This window comes from Mustela nigripes, chromosome 13 (assembly GCF_022355385.1).
Source record: "Mustela nigripes isolate SB6536 chromosome 13, MUSNIG.SB6536, whole genome shotgun sequence".
NCBI classification, from domain to species: domain Eukaryota; kingdom Metazoa; phylum Chordata; class Mammalia; order Carnivora; family Mustelidae; genus Mustela; species Mustela nigripes.
The window spans coordinates 56,956,335-56,968,890 of record NC_081569.1 but is presented as its reverse complement, the minus strand read 5'-3'; positions in this window follow the sequence as shown (position 1 = coordinate 56,968,890).

Here is a 12,556-nt window from a genome sequence, read left to right as displayed (position 1 = left end):
GGAGAACCGTAAGGAGGGGACCTGGAGTATTTGGCAGGTGAGTAATGCAGTGCAATCTCCCATGGTCTCACTTAGTGCTAGCTGAAATGCTTTGTTTGACTCATATCTCGCTTCAGAGAACCATTAGGATTCTTACTTCTCCTCATTTTTTCATAAGAATTTGACTTTACAAAGACAGTTTGAGATGAAAAACTGGGAGATCCTCATCTTGCTAAATTTCAGTCTTGTTTGGCATGTCTCTTCTTCAATATTTCTTATCAAATAATAGGTGCAAATCATTAAGCTAGAGTACCAGCCCTATCTTAAGGCAAGTTACAAAGCAATGGTTTAAAAACAAGTATAATCAATTAGCTATAAAAGAATATGTATTTGAAATTCTAGACTCGAGGAAACTTCATCTCATTGAGATTGTCAGATAGTTTTGGGTTTTGAATTCTAGGTTTTCATATTATTAATTACAAATGTGTATTTTTAAAAAATCTCATTTCCTGAATCCAAGGAGTGTTGTTTTATTAACATTGTCTTACTATAGTATTTCATACTAAATTTTGTCTTTACCTTTGTCAACTCTAGATAAATTGTTCCAGGGTAGAGGAAATTAGGTGTTTGCCCACTGCCTTAATCTTATACTTCTTTTGGTAGAAGCAGGAACTGAGTTTGTGAACTTTGCTTTTGCCCTCTGAATGATGGGGAAGTTCGCTGATGTGCTTCTGACCAAGAAACAGTGTGTTGGGTGCCAATGAAATTCAGAGAAGCCCCCTGATTAAGTACAGATAGGACTTGCTGGAGGATGTCTAATTCTGAGTCCCTGTGTACTCTTGGTTAGAAAGCCACACATTGGCCACTATGTGGAGGGAGAAAGAAGAAAAAAAACCAGAACCCACACAAGAAAGGTCGTTTGGTCTTCTCTCTCCAGTCCCTTTTACTGACAAGGCTTACCATTGTGACATCTTGCAAAGGAGAATGTTTACAGGGTCCACCTGCAATATCACAAAGCAAAGAAGGGTGTATTTTGAATTGGGAGGCAGTAAGTTGGTAACTGGCACAGTGACTGTAGAATTCATTGTTTAAACTAGAAAGCAAAGAGAGAGCAATTAATATTTACTGTGAGACAATAGGTGTATAGTAGTACTGTCCTAGAAGAAACTAGAGATACATTTAGCCTATGTGGGAACTAAGCCTGAGGCGTGAATAGAATCTGGGTAGGGAAGAGTAATGTCACTGAAAAACACTGTGGCTGCAGGCAACAGTGTGAATAAAGGGAATGGGTGCTGGGGACATGGAACAGCTACATTCAGTATGTGGCATGGGAGAGAAACAAATATAAAGATGAAATAATGGTCATTTTTGAATGCTTTTTGAATAAAAGGCTTAACAAACTTATTATCCTAATATTGAGGCCCATAAATTTGGAGTTGTTTTTTTGTCAGGGTCTGCATTTCCCTTTCTACCATTTCCATCTTCATGACTTGAAGTACCTTTAGAGGCATTTGTTACACTCTCTACTCTACTAAGAATTCAAGGCCTTCTGCAGAACTACAGTTGGGTTGCTAAAAAAACTGATCTGGTCTGTCAAAATTAGATGAAGGAAGCAAATTTGGAAGAGAATTTGCTTATTGTCAATCTTTGAATGTGATTTTGTTTTGTGAAATTTATGTGTTTATATAGGAGAACATTAGAAAAAATGAAAAATTCACCTTTCTCCAGAATGTATGCAGTAATATATGGTATAATGCATACCAAAAAGAAGTCTGTGTAGCGTATTTTTCAAGTATATGTGTGTATGCATATGTCAGATTAAGAGAATAAGATTATTCTTAGTCTAAATTCTAAAACCATAAATATTAAGAGCTAATTGATTTTTCTCCATCTTCCTCCTTCATCACTGACTATAGCCCCCAGTAATAAGATTCGTTGTAAGAAGCCTGTTATTAAAATTCTCTGCACAAATGCTGAAGATGTGGAGGCCCAGAAATGTGAAGTGGTTTGCTCAAGTAACGAGTTAGTGGTAGAGGCCATTTTTAATTTTTTTTTATTTTTGGCTTTTTTAGGTTGATAACCCTTCTATTCTAGTAGGTTCTCTTGCTCGCTTCTAAGCTCACAAAGAAATTATCAGAACTTCAGTATGTGGATTTCACATGTAAGTGAACATGGCCCCTGAGATATGCCTCTGGACATTTGTTTTCTAGATGAAGGGAGACTATATTGAATTGCCACGTTTCAGGGCTGGCCCCACAAAGCACGTTTCCGTCCTCCTTGGTGCTCTCTGTTGATCAGCTCTTTTTCCCTTTATTTCTGGCCCAGCTCCCTCATATCTCAATTATTTTTTCCTCCTTTGTCAAAGGTCACAGGTTTGGGAAATGGGGACCATATTCCTTTGGAAGGCAGGGGGTCATCTTCCAGATACTAACAGGTTTCCCATGTTGAGCCAGTTCTGTAGCCTGTAGGTCCCCACACATGCCTCTCCACTCTACAGTATTTTCTGAGCCTTGGGTCCCTAAGCACTCTGGTCTAACTCTGACATCTGGTAAACCATCTTGGAAAAGCTTCTTCTGGAATTTCTGTACATCCCTATACACATTCCAGATAACAAATGAAAAGTATTTGGGAAAAAAAGAGAAATGAACAGTTCTCAAAAGTTTACTTTAGATTGATTTATTGGCTGACCTCTCTGTACCTTTCTAACAAACTTGCTATTAAAAACAGGCCCATCTATTCCAATTCACCACATGTGACCCCATTAAATTCATGGCCAGCTTTCCATTGTATGGAACTCCATAGAGATTTGGAGGCTTATTTCCAGCATTTAACTTCCCTGGTAAAAACCAGTGACTTTAATGATAGCTGAGCACAAGGGAAAAAATACTTTTTAAACATCTCTGTTTAATAGATGATTATACAATGTTGAAAATTTGATTAAAATCAACTCTGTAGATATTTATAAAATATCTATCAGTGACAATTTTGAGCAGTGTCCATGCAGAAAGAACAGAAGTTGTGGTCAGCTAGCTTGCTTGCTTTTCTTTTCTTTTTTTTTTTTTTTTAAGATTTTTATTTACTTATTTGACAGAGAGAGAGAGAGAGATCACAAGTAGGCAGAGAGGTAGGTAGAAAGAGAGAGAGAGAGGGAAGCAGGTTTCCCACTGAGCAGAGAGCCCGATGTGGGACTCGATCTCAGGACCCTGAGATCATGACCTGAGCCAAAGGCAGTGGCTTAACCCACTGAGCCACCCAGGCACCTGCTTGCTTGCTTGCTTGCTTTCTTCCTTTTTTTTTTTTTTTTTTTTTTTTTGTCCCTGATACTAGTCTTTCTTTCTATGGGCACTCATTATTTCTGCCATGAAATAATAAGTGAAACATAGAAATCGGAGGAATTGATAGCAATCCCCATTTCCTTAAATCCTTGTTTCCCAAATTCTCTAAATAAGTTCATGGAAATTTGTAAAGCAGCTTTATTAACTGGGAAAATTTCAATGAAAAACACAATAATGTTTAAAGAAAAAACAAATCTGGTTTGGCATATAATAGCTGTGTGATCTTGTCAGAAAGTCTTACTTTACAGAAGGTCCATGGTGTAAAAACTATAAATAAAGCAGCATCTCCAAAATTTTGAAAAGAGCCACATCACCCTTTCCTCCTGCCTGATTTAAAAATATGTGACAAAGTAAGAGAATTAGGAAAAAAACGTCTTCCCATACCCTGTCTGGCTAATTCAGACCAACTGGGAAAAATCACATGATGGACAACACATCAAAAATCTAGGCTGAAAACGGCCAAATCTATGAATAGCAGATATGGGAACCAGCCCAAGCCTTGTGTGTAGAAGGGTGACAGATAAAAATAGTGCCCTAAATTTTTCAAAGGTGATTTGAAACCTCCCAAGTATAGATGACCTTGCTACTGAAAATAAGATGACAAGGGCAAAGTTGAAATTGTGACTCCTTCAAGGGTCTGTAGACTTGAGCTAAGGTTCAAGAAAGAAAGGCTGATTTCTCCCCCGTCATCAGCAAGCTGCACACAGGCACAGAACATTTCTTTTTCTCTGACAAATTCTTAATATATTTATTCTTCCCCTCTGCTCCTTTCAAGAAAGGAAGGCAGCAGCTCAGGATTGTGGGTTTTCAAAAGCATCCCATTTTCAGTTCCCTCCTGCTGACAAAAGCAATGTCCAGAAGACAGGAGGTAGGCTTAGTGCTGGGGGGAAAAGGAAAAAAAAATATTTTTTTCTCATATCATAAACCTTTCCCCCCCCCACCCTGGACATTTCTTCACTGTGCTTCTGCCTCCACACTGTGCTTCCTATCAGGAGGGTGTGGCTTGCAGCTTCTGAAATAGAGAAGTTTCCAAAACTTGCTGGCCCCCACATCAACTAGATAGAAAGATAAAGGCCATATCATGTTTTTATTATTTCATGTTTTTGAGAAGGGAAGGAGTGCAGAAGGAAGTGAAGTTATTTCGAGTGTCCATTTCTGAGGTTCTTTGCATGTCTTCCATTCTCTGGTGTTGATTAAAATATCTTCACATGTCTCTGAGGCTCTCTAAGCTGGATGGGGGAGAGTTTGGTGACAGTGTGGAATACCATTAGTAAGATTTCTTTTGGTGACAGACAGATGTAAATGTATCCATCTAATTCTCTACTCTCTGGTCTCTCTGCAGATGGATGTTAATAATTAGCAGTTGCATCTCCTCCCTCTTTATCAAATTGGATTCTCCATAAATTCATCATTTCCTTTTTATTTTCTCAAAGTAGCAGCAGCTCTGACAGCCTGCCTTTGTTCTTGTGTTTATAAATAATTTATAACACAGAAATATCTCTTCTTAGTCTTAAAACATAAACTAATGGAATAACACAACACACTGGGCCAAACTACCTTCTACTTGGGAAGAAAAGAAAACCTCAGAGTGGTGCATAGAGCTTCATTCTTAACAAAGGGATGCTGAAGATTGTATGGGGGAAAAAAATATGTCCAGCTTAATTTAGTTTTTGGTTTTAATATTCCACCCCCCCTCCAGTTTCTAGCCATGTATAGGAGTTCTAGACAACGCAAATTCTTTTGTGGTTTCCTTTCAAAATAGTATACCTTGTGTGATTTCCCAAATACACCGTGCATTTCATTAAGCTATACGGAAATGAAACAATTATTCAATTAAAACATCCACAGATGCTAAAAACAAACCATGGTACATTTATTCAACAACTTTATGCTCATAACCCATGCACAATCTTTAAACACCAAAGTACAAGGATTTGGTCCAAATTAGCAATAAAATACAATGTATTTGCCCTCTACTGGGTAGTAATGACTGTGTAGTTTTCCTTACATACCCAGTGGCCTTGTAGACAGCTTCATAACTGTTTCATGTAGTCACTAACACAGTGTTATAAACAAATATGGTTAGGATTTGTGCTAATTAAGGTAAATAGAATAATGTTGAATCCGTTTTTCTAAGCTAAGATTTTCAGGAGACTTGGTTTAAAAATTTTCCTTATATTGCTTTAGGCTTGCACATCACATCACAGGAGAGAGTTTATAAGTCATCATTTGATACCCTGGAAATATATTCAGGTTGTAGATAAATAACCCGCCTAACAATGCTAATGCAGAATGTCTGGCATGTAATTTAGATAGGAATCTGAACACCTCCTTACATCAGCTGTTAAGATTTTGCACTGAAGCAGAAATAACGTCTTATCTTCCATCTGGAAATGGGACATAGAATAGTGACACAAGTTATTTACAGAGTTACTGCAAAACAAGAGTGGTAACAGAGTAACTACAAAGCAACTCCCTGGGTTACTGCTGCAATATAATGTCAGATAAATAATCATGCCAGGGTAAATAAATTGGGAGATGCCCAGTTTTATAGAGCATAAATGTAGCTTGCATTCCTGTTGGGGTAGAGCTTTTCCTTGCATGTTGATTTCTGAAGCTTCTTCCCAAGTCAGAGCTGACCCTGCAGAGCAACAATAATGTGCATAGAACTCTCATGCCATTTCTATCTCTCAGGAAGTTGGGGGAGGCAGCCCTGTCCACTGCCGGCGTGGGGGCCTCTGTACAGTCCTGAAAGACAAACATACCTTTAGATTTAAATTGATTGAACGAAGGGGCTGGGTTTGACTGGAGAGGAATTTGGCTGGTATTTCGGGTCAGGTCCTCTCTCCTGGTCCCGATTGTCTTGCTCTTGGCAAATGATTTATTTTTCTCTTAAAAATGTGGTGGGATTAAAAAAAAATGACGTGGGATTACTATCCTGACTTGGGGCTTTGGAATGTTTTCTCCCCGGAAACAACAGCCAGCATTATTGGTCCGAGTGATTCAGGAAGAAGCATTAAGGGTAGATTTTTTTTTTTTTTTTTTTTTTTTTTTGGTACTGGGAGACAAAATAATTACTGCCTTGTACCAAAGCCTAACAATTAAGAAGAAATGAAATCCTCTCTTTGGCTTAAAAACATTTCTACATAAGTACTGGGGCTCCTCCCCCCTAGTGGCCCACCCACAGGATATCATCTGGGCTCTGCCTTTATCTTTGGGGTCCTTCTGGGGCAGGGATATAGCAGTATAACTCAGAGAAAAATATTTTTTTATTCAAAGCACAGAATATGAAGTGCCCTAGAGTCAGTCTCTCTCTCTCTCATTCTCTTTCTCTTTTTCTCTTTTTTGGTCCCTTTGGAAAGTGACAGAAGTAATTGACAGAATGTATATGTGGAGGTGGGGTTGGGGAAAGATAAGGTGGGAGGAGGAGAGCATTGCGGAATTTGGAGTAAAGATTTCACCAGAGGAAAACACAGTTTTGACTTCAAAAGAGACAATTTACTGCAGTTGAGAGAACTGAAGGGAAGAAGGAGAAAAATCCCACAGAACTCAGTTAATAGATAATAATCAATTTAATGATGGTCTGATGGGATCAGAGCACCTTCCAAAATTCTAGAATTTTCCTGTCTACCGTGTCATAACACAAAAAGGCAGGGTATTTTTTTTTTTTTTTTTCCATTCAGGTCCTTGTCATCTTGCTAATTCTGTATTTAGCTAAATGGCTGAAGATGTTTTGGTTTGTAAGGCAATTCTTGTTCCCAGCTGCATTAAACTGCTATTATTAATTACCTCCTTTGGCCTAACATTATGCCTTTATAACACACGTATTGTCAGGCGCTCTGCGATTATTGGAAGGCTATGCCATACACAAAGGCATTAAGCTTAAAACAATAGAGGCTGCTTATTTGATAGTAGAAGATGTCAGGTGGAGACAAGCACAGTTGGCTAGAACTGACTTGAAGCTCGTCATAAGGAAATAAGGGGCGAGGTGATCACAGCACAGCATTAACTGTGCGTGAGAGACACACAATTCTACATGGCAGCTTCCATCATGCATTTCTCATGGAAGAAGGGGGGAAATGGGCTCTGGGTAAATGATGGGTGAATACAGAATCAATTGTAGTGTATGACAAGACACTTTCTCTCTTTGTTTAATATATAAATCAGGAGCACTTATGAATTGATATTAATTAAAATAATGTATTTGCTTTCTTTCAACAGTAATGTCAGCCTTGTTAAAAAACGGAACACTAAATCTTCATTAGACTTGCAATATTAAAAAACTTGCATGAAATATGAATTAACATTTAACTTGTTGCTAATTAGATTAAAGGGGAGAGAATGCAGTAGGCATTTAGCATTTTGGACAAAGGCAGAACTGGCTTTCTCAAACCCAGGAATAAGTTGATCTCCAGAAGCCACACTGATGAGGGAGGGAATCATCCATCATTACCTTCTAACAGGAGTGACTGCAGCCCAAATGGAATTACCGAATGCTCTTGCATCCACGGTATTAAGTTCGTATCAAAAGGCTAAAGCATGATGAATCAATAAAATGTGTGAATGTGAAAATTCAGTTTGTAAAGGTCCTTAGAGTTCTTTTGGTACATATTTGGGGGCATAAGCAAAATAGCAGTCTTGATTTTAGAAGAAAGCATAAATACATTTCACTTTTCTATCATCTTTTTTCTACACGGAAAAATTATGAAAAGCTCAAAGTGCTGTTACTTAGCTATGTTAAATTTTGGTAATCTGTGACTACCAGAGGGGAACAGGTGGGTAAAAGCCTTTTCGTTTGTTCTATTCAGATGGATGGGTATTTGATGACTTCTGATCTTCGTTGCACCAGTGGCCTGAAATTAGAACAGATGTAATTGAAATGACCAGGCTGAGACCTCCTATTGCATTCAAAAATACATTATGAAACTCCAATGATCCTATTGGCAGTGTGTTGTCTTAGGTGCAAGCTGCTCATAAATGTGCTTGCTTATGAAATACACCATCGATCTTATAATTACATTCCACCTGGATTTATACGTTTGGAAAATGTGATTGAATTTCAGACCGCTCTCTGGGGGCGACATGTACATGCACAGAGAAACCACAAGGTGGTGGTATGGTGTCACTGTATTTTTTAAGAACAACAAGAAAAGGGGGTTTGTTTAATGAGCTTGCACTCACAAGCCTGCTCATCTAGTGAACTGTGACTTTTCAAATACCAACCTATTAATGTCAAAGGCAATACTGAAGGGAACAGTTCTGTTTGATTTAAAAAATACAGACAATGTGAAGTCCACTATGGCCCAGTATCTATCACCTATGGGGCTCCATTCATGCCTAATGCTTTATTCAAGCTAAGACCTAGTTTTTATATATCAGATTAATACATATCTACAGCTTTGCACCTTTCTAGTTTGATTTTTTTATCATTAGGGCTCACCGGGGCCATTTTCATTCCCTTACTATAGCATCTGCAAGCAGGTGGATTAGAGATAACTCTCATTGTGCTTTGTTTTTCTCCCGACACTGTCATTAATCATTCCTTAAGCCACACTTCAACTTCTAGTAATCAGGACTGGCTGCTCCTGAGCTGCACAAGAATTGCCTCTCACAGTGTAATATGGAATTGGAAGCGAATGGCTGAGGCCAGACGCCTCTTCTGCATTCCCCATCTATCTCATCATTTAGGTATTTATCCATCTCGGGCTTGTACGGAGAGCACCTCTCTCCTTCCCATGAGGACGCAGATTGCAACAGAGGATCAGATTTGTTACCAGGCTTTGGGCTTTGATTGTCCTCTTATAAGTTCGGGATTAAAGTGAAATTTCCCACAGGGCTATGCAGGATTTGCTAGCATTTAACTGTTTAACCTGGCTGTTTGTGAATGAGAATCCCGTGGTCAACTATTCCGTAGAGAATATTATGGTAAGCCGAGCCTGAGTGGTACACATTCCGGTGTGTGCCTGTGAAGACGGCACAGTTGATTCCAATTAACTTCATACCTGATATCAGTTGTTTTCATGTACACAGAGAACAGTGATCCCAAGGCAAAAAGCAACCCAAAGCGTTCCCTTTTATGAAATATAGATGTCAGTTTCAAATAAATGCAAATCTGCTCCCTCAAAATTATGATTTCCACTTGCGCTTTTCACACTGATTAGAGAATTAATCAGTCTTGCGTTGGGTTGTTTTTTATTTTGTGGGGGTATTTTACATTCTCTAATTTGTTTACCAGTTCTAATCTAACAACGTTGATTCTTTATTCAACATACCTTTGGATATGACCGAAACAGAAAGAGGGTTGTGAATTTATTTACACTTACTTTATTCACAATGATAAACATGTACTTAGAATGTCTTAGGTTAGATATAGAACTTGAACAGATACAGCTTCCTAGTTCTTTGTTATTCCTGAAGAGGAAAATTCTTCTAAATTGCTTTCCCCACAGCAAGGCAATGTGTAACTGGGGGAAGGATTATTCAAAAATCAAGTCCATATTATCTACTTTTCTTGTTGTTTTTTTAGATTTGTGTCTACTGAAGGAAAAGCTTTAAAAGAAGTCAAAATCATTCTGTTCCCTAGTATTAAGGGGGTTGTATGGCCACCCACTGTACTTACTCTATTTAATGGGGATATGTTTTTTAAGTACCTAAAAGGATAGTGCTCATTTTATGTGCCGATTCAAAAGAAGCAGAACAAGGAAGCAACAGAAATATGGAATTTAGCAAACCGTTGAAAGCTTATGGGGAAGCCTATCGTTTGCAAGAAAACCAGCCAAATCATTAAGCCTTTTTTCTTCCACAAATACTCCATCGTATTTTTTACGTTAATTTTGCAATGTTTTTAAATATTGAAATACACACTTAAGCAGAAATAACTTTTTAAAAACCCTACATTTTAAAAAGATGGTTACATTTGATTGAAACATTGAACAAAAAACAGTTTCAAGCATCTCACTGAAAATCCTTTTGCAAAGGCTTGTGTAGGTGGCAAATTGATCATTTTGGGCGAGTAAAGGAATGGGAGACTACAGCAGTCTGTGGGCTAATTTATTTGTGGTGTTTGAGTCGGACACCCTCTTATTAGGGAACAGCTTTCAAAGCAGTTGTGATGGACACTGATCTTGAGCCTGGTAGGGGCTTTGCTTGGGTTTATAAAACAATAACACTGCAGGGTTTGGTACTAAATATCCTTAACCGCATTTATAATATCTCAGAGAATTAAGGAGGCACTGAGTTAGGAGTACATGGGGGAAAAGTTCTCTCTCTGTCTCTGTCTTAAGTGCAAGAGAAATCTTCAGATTCACATGAGTAATTTTCAGCTGTGTATTATGCTCCTGAAGTAACCTCTTCATTCCCATTGTTTTAGTGTGAAATCATTTCCTCGGGAGATAATTAGAGTTGCTCCATTTATTACATTAAATGATTAGCATGCACTTGAAATGATCCAGTGTATTTTCCTTTATTGCTGATGACTCTTAAATATGGGCCTCTATTCGTAATGGATAAATTAAGGTTGTCTTGGCTCTTTGTAGCCGACTGTGTAGCCAAACAAGAGAGACTTTCTTTTCCAAACATAGGCCAGGTGTGCAGTGGCTGAGGTCTAGGTCTGAAGCGATTCTATTCATATGGATGTCCCACCTGGTTCAACAAAGAGCTCGATAACACTGCTTAAAGGGTTTCTCTCCCAACCCCCTTAATAAAAATGCTTTTAATGACAGTACTTTATCTGGCATTACTCATCCTATGTGTGGAGTAAGTAAGTTTAACATAAAGTGACCCAAGATCGCATTTCAAAAAAGTACCTCACAGGAAAGGCATGCACATTATCTGAGTAAGCAATATGACCTACAAAGCCATGGAAAAATGATATTTTAAGAATTACCAAATATAGATTTCATTTGAATGCAAGTGCTTCTTGCTCTCTTTGAACTAGCCTGGTCGTGTAGCTGACAGAGACATCTTAAAAAGCCACTGGAAAGTTTGGATCAAGTCGACATGGCATGTTAAATCAGCACCATTGCATAAATAGAGAAGTGGGGAAGAAATTGGTGCATTTTGTAGTCAATTTTGTATACTCAGATTTTCAGTAGATGATCATAAGTCGGAAAATTTAAGCATGCTGTTAGAGAAATTTAAACGAGTATTTAGCTAAAAGATGTAAACATGCACAGACATGAGGACTAACCCTGATTAGGATTTAAACAGTTTCAGATTTGTCCACTCTGACTAAATAGGTGTTAATATTTAATAAATTTCATCATTAAGAGACAGAAATTTCTTTATAAGAGACAGAATTTTACATAGTAGGAAGAAGAATTTCCAAGGAAATTAAAAAAAAAAATCTTATAAACTTCTAATAGTTTTATATATTTTGAGGATGAGATTATTTTTTCTCGCACCTCGACATGATTCAGAACTCTTTCATTTTGTCTTTATTGATTTGTTTATGTACTTACTGTGTTCTAATAGCATTGTTATTTATAAGAAAACACAGGATTACTGTGGGAGATTTATAATGCATGGCAACAGCTGGAGATTTAAAAAAAAGAAGAAAGGAGGCGTGGGGTATGAGGTCCAGACTAGGTAGCTTTACATTTTGGCAACAGTGATCCCTTCTCTTCAGGAAGAGGGAGGCAATTTGGATTCCTTACTCTTTTTTCTCAGGTATAGTGATTAGAAGAACAAGTTACCAGAAATCAGGTATTCCCTTAGCAAGTGTGAAGAGGAATTTAATACTTCTCTCATATAACTTGTTTACTCCTCCTCTCTTATAACTCATATTCCAGGAATGATCACATAAATTCTCTGTAAACAGTAGCTAGCATTCTACTACCACACAGCCAAATAAAAAACACTTGTGGAAAAGTTCTTTGTATCCAAACTATCATCTTGAGAAGGGAGGCCTGTCGGTACTTAGTCGAACCATACTTTATTTTCCTTCTTGTACTAGAGCAAGAACAATACCAGATTCCTTATTTGTGCTTTAAGAATTTCTTATTCAATGACATTTAAGTGTAATAAATTTAAAATGATAATGTTCTGGTTAAATATCTAAATAACCTTAAATAATCTTGATATATTCCTAGTCATTTAGACAGTTGAAAACTTTGCATATTTAATCGTTTGTAAAATAGCAAAGTGCTACTGGGTTCTGACTGAGGCACGCTGACTTTGGGAAAATGTGATTTCCGAAGATCTGCTGTATAATAACATTCTCTCTGCTTACATTCCACACTGCC